The 5,882-nt window shown below is 46.1% G+C and overlaps 1 protein-coding gene across 1 annotated transcript in view; it reads left to right on the forward strand.

The window, feature by feature from the left end:
- The first annotated feature begins 1,852 nt into the window (after positions 1 to 1,852).
- Otoa (otoancorin) overlaps positions 1,853 to 5,882 on the forward strand; it is an 80,208-nt gene continuing 76,178 nt past the window's right edge. Inside the window, exon 1 of the mRNA XM_028764300.1 lies at positions 1,853 to 1,942. The gene's annotated coding sequence lies outside the window, so the exon portion shown is untranslated. The remainder of the gene's footprint in view (positions 1,943 to 5,882) is intronic.

The following is a 5,882-nucleotide window of genomic DNA, read 5'->3' on the forward strand; positions in this document are numbered from 1 at the left end:
AGTTCAGGTGTCTCTATGTGTGGTGATGGATGCTTTAATTTCTCTAGGAGAAATCATGTAGAGCTCGCAGGCACCTGGTTTCTAGTTAGAAGCTGACAAGATGCAAGATGTTTCCTATCATTCAGGCCGTGAGGACAAACTGATGCAAGGCCTGGGGACAAAAGGACATGTTGAGGATGCTGGAGACAGAATATAAAAATTCATTGATGGGTATCAGAACACCTCAGTGGGTATTTTCTGAAGAGAATGTTTAATGTTGTGACAAAACAATATAAAAATTAGGATGATTGAGATATTTCATTAAATGGGAGAATTGCAAGAAAGCTTCTCAGGTCCATAATTGTGTTTTCACTGGGTAAGATGAAAAACAGGTATGCATAATCTCACTGATACAAGGCCATTATTTTAATGTATCTGTGTCTCATTTTAATAAAAGCACATTATATTAGTAGTTGGCTTTTTTTTTGTTTTAGAGATGGAATAATTTTTTTTTGTGTTCTTATTGTATGATCTTTCTTTAAACACTGTTCTTCCTTGTGGGGATGGGACCCAGGGCCTGGCATGTGCCAGGCTCAGTCTACCACTGAGCCGCACCTTCAGCCCAAGGGTGTTCTATGGGAGTGTAATCTGTGTAGTTGATGGATGGTCATCTAGCCACAGGCTTACTGCTGAATACCTAAGATGGAGCTCTCCCTGTTGTCTCTAATATGTGTGCTAGTAATTTTTTTTCTGGAAAGTTCCAGACATTTTTTAAATGCATAGTGTGTTGTCTAGTCATGTCTACTTGATATGCAAACTAGTTACATGAAAGGAGGGAGCCTCAATTGAGAACAATGCCTTCATAAGATCCAGCTATAGGGCATTTTCTTAAGTAATTGATGGGGGAGGGCCCAGCCCATTGTGAGTAGTGCCATTCCAGGGTTGGTGGTCCTGGGTTCTGTAAGAATACAGGCTGAGCAAACCATGAGGAACAAGCCAGTGAGCAGCCAGGTTCCTGCCCTGACTTCCTTTGGTGATGAACAGTGATGTGGAACTGTAGGCCAGATAAACCCTTTCCTCCCCAGCTTGCTTTTGGTCATGGTGTTTCATTGTAGCACTAGAAACCCTAACTAAGACACACGGTGATAAAAGAGCCTTTCTCACCCAGCTTCAGCAACTACAGTCACTGGTCTCACCCCTCCATTCTTCTGCTGCTTTGTCTTGCCCTCCTGACTCTCATGTCCTTCATGTATAGCTCAGCCTGACTTTCAATTTGTAAATGTGTTTATAAAACCTTTTGTTGTTGGTTTTTAAGGTAGGGTTCACCGTGTGGCCCTGGCTGGCCCGGAACTTATTTTGTAGGCTAGGATGGCCTCAAACTCACAGAGATCTGTGTTCACCACAGCTGGCTGAGATAGGATTTTTAAAGGGCCTGCTACAATGAGTGTGTCTTTAAACAGCCAGACTACTAAGTATCTAGTGGCTACAGTGTATCACAGTGACCAACTGTAATTTTGCCTTTTTTGTTTTTTTTTAATACAGTATTTTGTAGTCCATTCTGCCCTCGAATTCAGTGTCTGGTCTCAGCTTCCCACATGCTGCAATGACAGCTGTGCCATCACTCCACCCAGCTTGACTTTCAATTTTCAATAGTGTCTTTGAATCTGGGTCCAAATAAACTCCCTGCATTGTCATTGGCTGTTGTCTTCAGTGAAGCTAACCTCCCCTGTCTGGCTGCTGTCCCAGAGGGAGGGAGGGTGCTTAGGGAGACCCCAGGCAATCCAGCCTTGGCAGAGAAGGGGGTGGAGGAGCTGCACGCCAAGCATTGCTGTCCTGAGAGGTGTGGCCCTGGCCCCACTGTGTCAGACTCGGCAGTAGAGCTTGCATCTCAGCAAGTGAGGACCCGTGGGCCAGGCGCTGGTGACTGGAGTGAACAGACAGAAGGACGGTAGGCCCAGTGAGGGTACACAGCCTTATGGGCTCCTAGGTATCCATAGGATGGTGGGAGGGGCATGTGTGTGTGTGTGTAAGAGAGAGAGGGGGGGGAGGGAGAGAGAGATGACACTTCTCAGAACCTGTTTAATAACACACTATAACAGAGACCCTTGCAAGGACACCTGCAGCAACAGTAGCATCAGTCACACATAATAACTACTGCTGTTTGAGTCTGGAGATCCAGGCTGGGCTGGGAGCTTTGGGAGTGTTATGAGGAGCTGATATTTAATGCTTGCCTGGCTCTTGTGAGGAAATGTGAAAAGATGGGCCCAGTGCACACTGGATGTATACTTAGTTTATTTTGCACTGGGAAGTAGATGTAATCCCCACATACGAGAAAGCTCTTCCATTGAGAGCCATGAGAGCGAGCCCTGCCATGATACACTTATGAATGCCTAAAAATATGTCATCCTCAGATGTAAAGATAGAAAAGGCCAGAGGGGTTAAGGAATTAGCTCAATAACACACAGCTAGGAACTGGTAGTCCAAGTTAAAGCTGCGATCTTACTGTTGCTGCATCCCTGGGTTTGGGATTTGGGACTGTTGAGCCTGTCAGCATTTTCAGTTCCTTAGCTCAGTCTTGGCTCTGTTACCTATTAACTGCATAGCCTTGGTCTGCTCACCTGATTTCTGAGAAACAGCTTCCTCATTTGTGAAGTCGGCACAATGGTGGTGTTTACCTTAAAGTTTGTGCAAGATTGTAGTGTGGTGATGCATGCACAGGGCACACCCCTGGCTGCCTCATTCGGTGTTTCTGAGGACCATGAACCATGAAAGCTGCTGCTGTGTTTTAGGACACTGCCATTTGCTTGCTATGTGAGCTTTTCGAGAACATGAACTCTCCTGTGAAACATAGCAGAGTAAACTCGGCTGATAGAGCCAACAAGGAGAGGACTCGGTGTGGGGGACACTCGGTGTGGGGGACACTTGGTGTGGGGGACACTTGGTATGTGGAGGACACTCAGTGTGGGGGACACTCGGTGTGGGGGACACTCGGTGAGTAGGGTACCCAGGATCCTGCTGCTCCTCTCCTTCCTTGCACTACAGAAGCCAGAGCCTTTCAAAGAAGAACAAGGAAGACATGGCTGAGAGTTTATGTTTTTGGAAGAGGGGGATAGATAGGGACCCACAACCTTCCCTACAAACTCCCTATCCCCCTGATGCGGCAGCCCTAAGCTAGGGGGCCACAACATGAAGTACTGAAATTAAATGGAAGTTCATTTAATGTGGTGGGCTTGCTTTTGCCTCAGCCACGAAATGTCTTTCCTTGTTTTGTTCTTGTTTTTGAGAAAGGGGTTTATTATGTGGCCCAGGCTATCCTGGAACTAGATTCATACATTAGGCTGGCTTTGAACTGGCAGTGATTCTCCTGCCTCTGACACTCTCCAGAGTGCTAGGATTGGATTACAAGCACTGCCACACTCAAGTATGAAATAATATATTTTACTTATTTATTTGTGTGTGTGTGTGTGTGTGTAAACGCTTCCAGATAGTATCCATGGGCCCATATGTGGTGCTCATGCCACAGACTTTAAATGGAGCTTCCTCACAGCCGTGATAAACTTTTGATAGATGTTGGGGGATGGAGGGAGGGGGGAGGGGGCATGTCTCAGCTTGAAGGAACCTCTTGGCATCACATCTCACTTCCCTGGGGACTAATTGTCTGGTCGGCAGCCTGAACAGCTTATTTCTGGCTTGCCTGTGACTTTCAGGTTTTGAGATGTTGAGTTGGCACTCTCTCTGTTCCAGTTGGCAGGACAGCTGACCACTCCCTCAAGTAACCTCTGAGCTCTGAGGTCTGTACTGACTGCTGCTGCCTTCATCTGAGCTTCTGCAGGTGGTTTGGTGGAGAAGGGCAGGGCCACAGAGAACGCTATCTGCTGTGCACCACCAAACGGCCTATGCCTTGCCTAGCCTTTTCAGTCTTTGGACCAGCCCTCTAAAAGAGAATACCCCAAAGGGCCTTTAAATAAAACCAAATCCCCAATTGACAGTGGGCTGGGGTTTCACTGGGACTGAAGACATTCTGTGCCCAGAAAGAGGAGTGTTTGTTTCATAATTGTAAACCTCTCACAGAGGTAACAGGATCCCCTCAGCCATCTGCACAAGAAGCCTCATTGTTTGGGAAATTGGAGGACTGTGAATGGGGCCAATGGCCCAGGGACATGTGACCAAAGAGAAGAGGGGAAAGAGGCAGAAGGTTCCCTAACCACCCAAATCCAGGAAGTTATTATTGGAGATCAGCATAGCAGTCCCCAGGAGTGGCTGGTGGGCAGAATGCCAGTTTCAGTGTCTGGAGGTTTTGAAAGTTATGTCATGGTCTGCTTTGCCCTGGAAAGTCAATTGGGCACATTTGGTTTGTGATGTTTGCCCTGGAGGTCCCCTAGGGGACAGAACAAGCCACTAGTGTAATAAGTTAGGCAACACTTACGAGGGCTCGACTAGGAAATGCTGGGATGTCTTTAATTGTTAGGTATCACCAAACTTATGTCATCACCAGAAGTTCCTGACAATCCTGAAAGAGGGTGCTGTTGTTACCTCAGTACCAGAAAAACTGAAGCAAACAATTTATCCACGGATTCAGAAGGATGGTTGATAACAATTTTATCAGAGTTTTAAGAGAAAAACATAGAAAAGGGAAGGTGACAATCCTAGCAGCCACTAGGAGGAGAGACAGAGAAAGTCATTCCTTAAGGTGCAAATAGCTTACCAGGAAGGGACAAGCACCCCTGCGGACAGACAGGCTAGTGAGCCTATGTTAAGAGCTCACAATGTTCTGGGCTACGTTGAGGTCTCTAATAGCACCCCTCCGCCTGTGGGCTTTCTTTCACAGATGCTGTGTTCGTTAGAGCCAGCATTGGGAAGTCTTCCTCTGCAAACTGGCTTCTTTCGTATAAGTCTTGTCTAGCTTTTTCCAGACCTTACTTCCTCTCGCATTATCACTTCTCTGGGGTGTGGCCTGCCTGGGAGTCAGCAGAAGCAATGTGTAATTTCTTGTCTTCATCCTACTTGGCAGCCTTGAGCATCCTTGTGTGTGGTTCCTCTAAGTATGAAAATGGAAATACATTTCACATGTTGAATGTTTATGTTGTCAAGAAATACTATTTTTTCTACTTTCTTTTTTTTTACACATTAAACAAACATCTGTGGTCACCACCATCAACATACCCAGACACCTGAGTCAACCAGCTTATAAAGGGGAAAGGTTTATTTTAGCTTACGGGTTTGGAGGCTCCTCCATGACAGGTTGGTGCCTGCAATGAGACAGCTCCTTGTGTCTGGAATGTTAGTGGAACATACTGTTCACCCTATCTGCCAGAAAGCAAGAGAGGAAGAAGGAGGCTCTGGAATGCCACAATCCCCTCTAAGCACATAGCCTTCGTGACCCAAGCAAGAACATTTCTACAGAGGTTCCTTTCAAAGGCTTCACTACCTCCCATGGAAGGTGTGTCATCCTGAGAACCAAGCCTTTAACAGCAGCTTTGGAGGTGGGGGAGGTGGGGCATCCAGACCACAGTTCCATTCTTCACTCATGAGCTGAACAAATCGGGCAGCTATCTGAATTGATCAAAGGTGTCATTTGCTGGCCCCTCCATTAAAGCATCAGATGGCTCAGTAAAGGCACTTGCTGGCAGGTCTGCTGACTTGACTTCTATCCCTGGAATCTACATGGTGGAAGGAGAGAACCAGCACCTGCAAGTTCTCCTCTGACTGACACTTGAGCCCTATTGCATGCCCTTCGAGATAAATAAATAAATGCAAAATTATTTTAAAAGATGAAAGATCCTTAGAAAATGTGAGAACACAGTTTCATCATCAGATTTAAAAATAGTAATAATTATTCTTTGAAATATGCACACGTGGCTCAAATTTCTCCAGTTGCTTTCCTCCTCCTTCTTCTTCTTCTT

Source organism: Grammomys surdaster, unplaced genomic scaffold (genome assembly GCF_004785775.1).
Source record: "Grammomys surdaster isolate TR1022 unplaced genomic scaffold, NIH_TR_1.0 142, whole genome shotgun sequence".
NCBI classification, from domain to species: Eukaryota; Metazoa; Chordata; class Mammalia; order Rodentia; family Muridae; genus Grammomys; species Grammomys surdaster.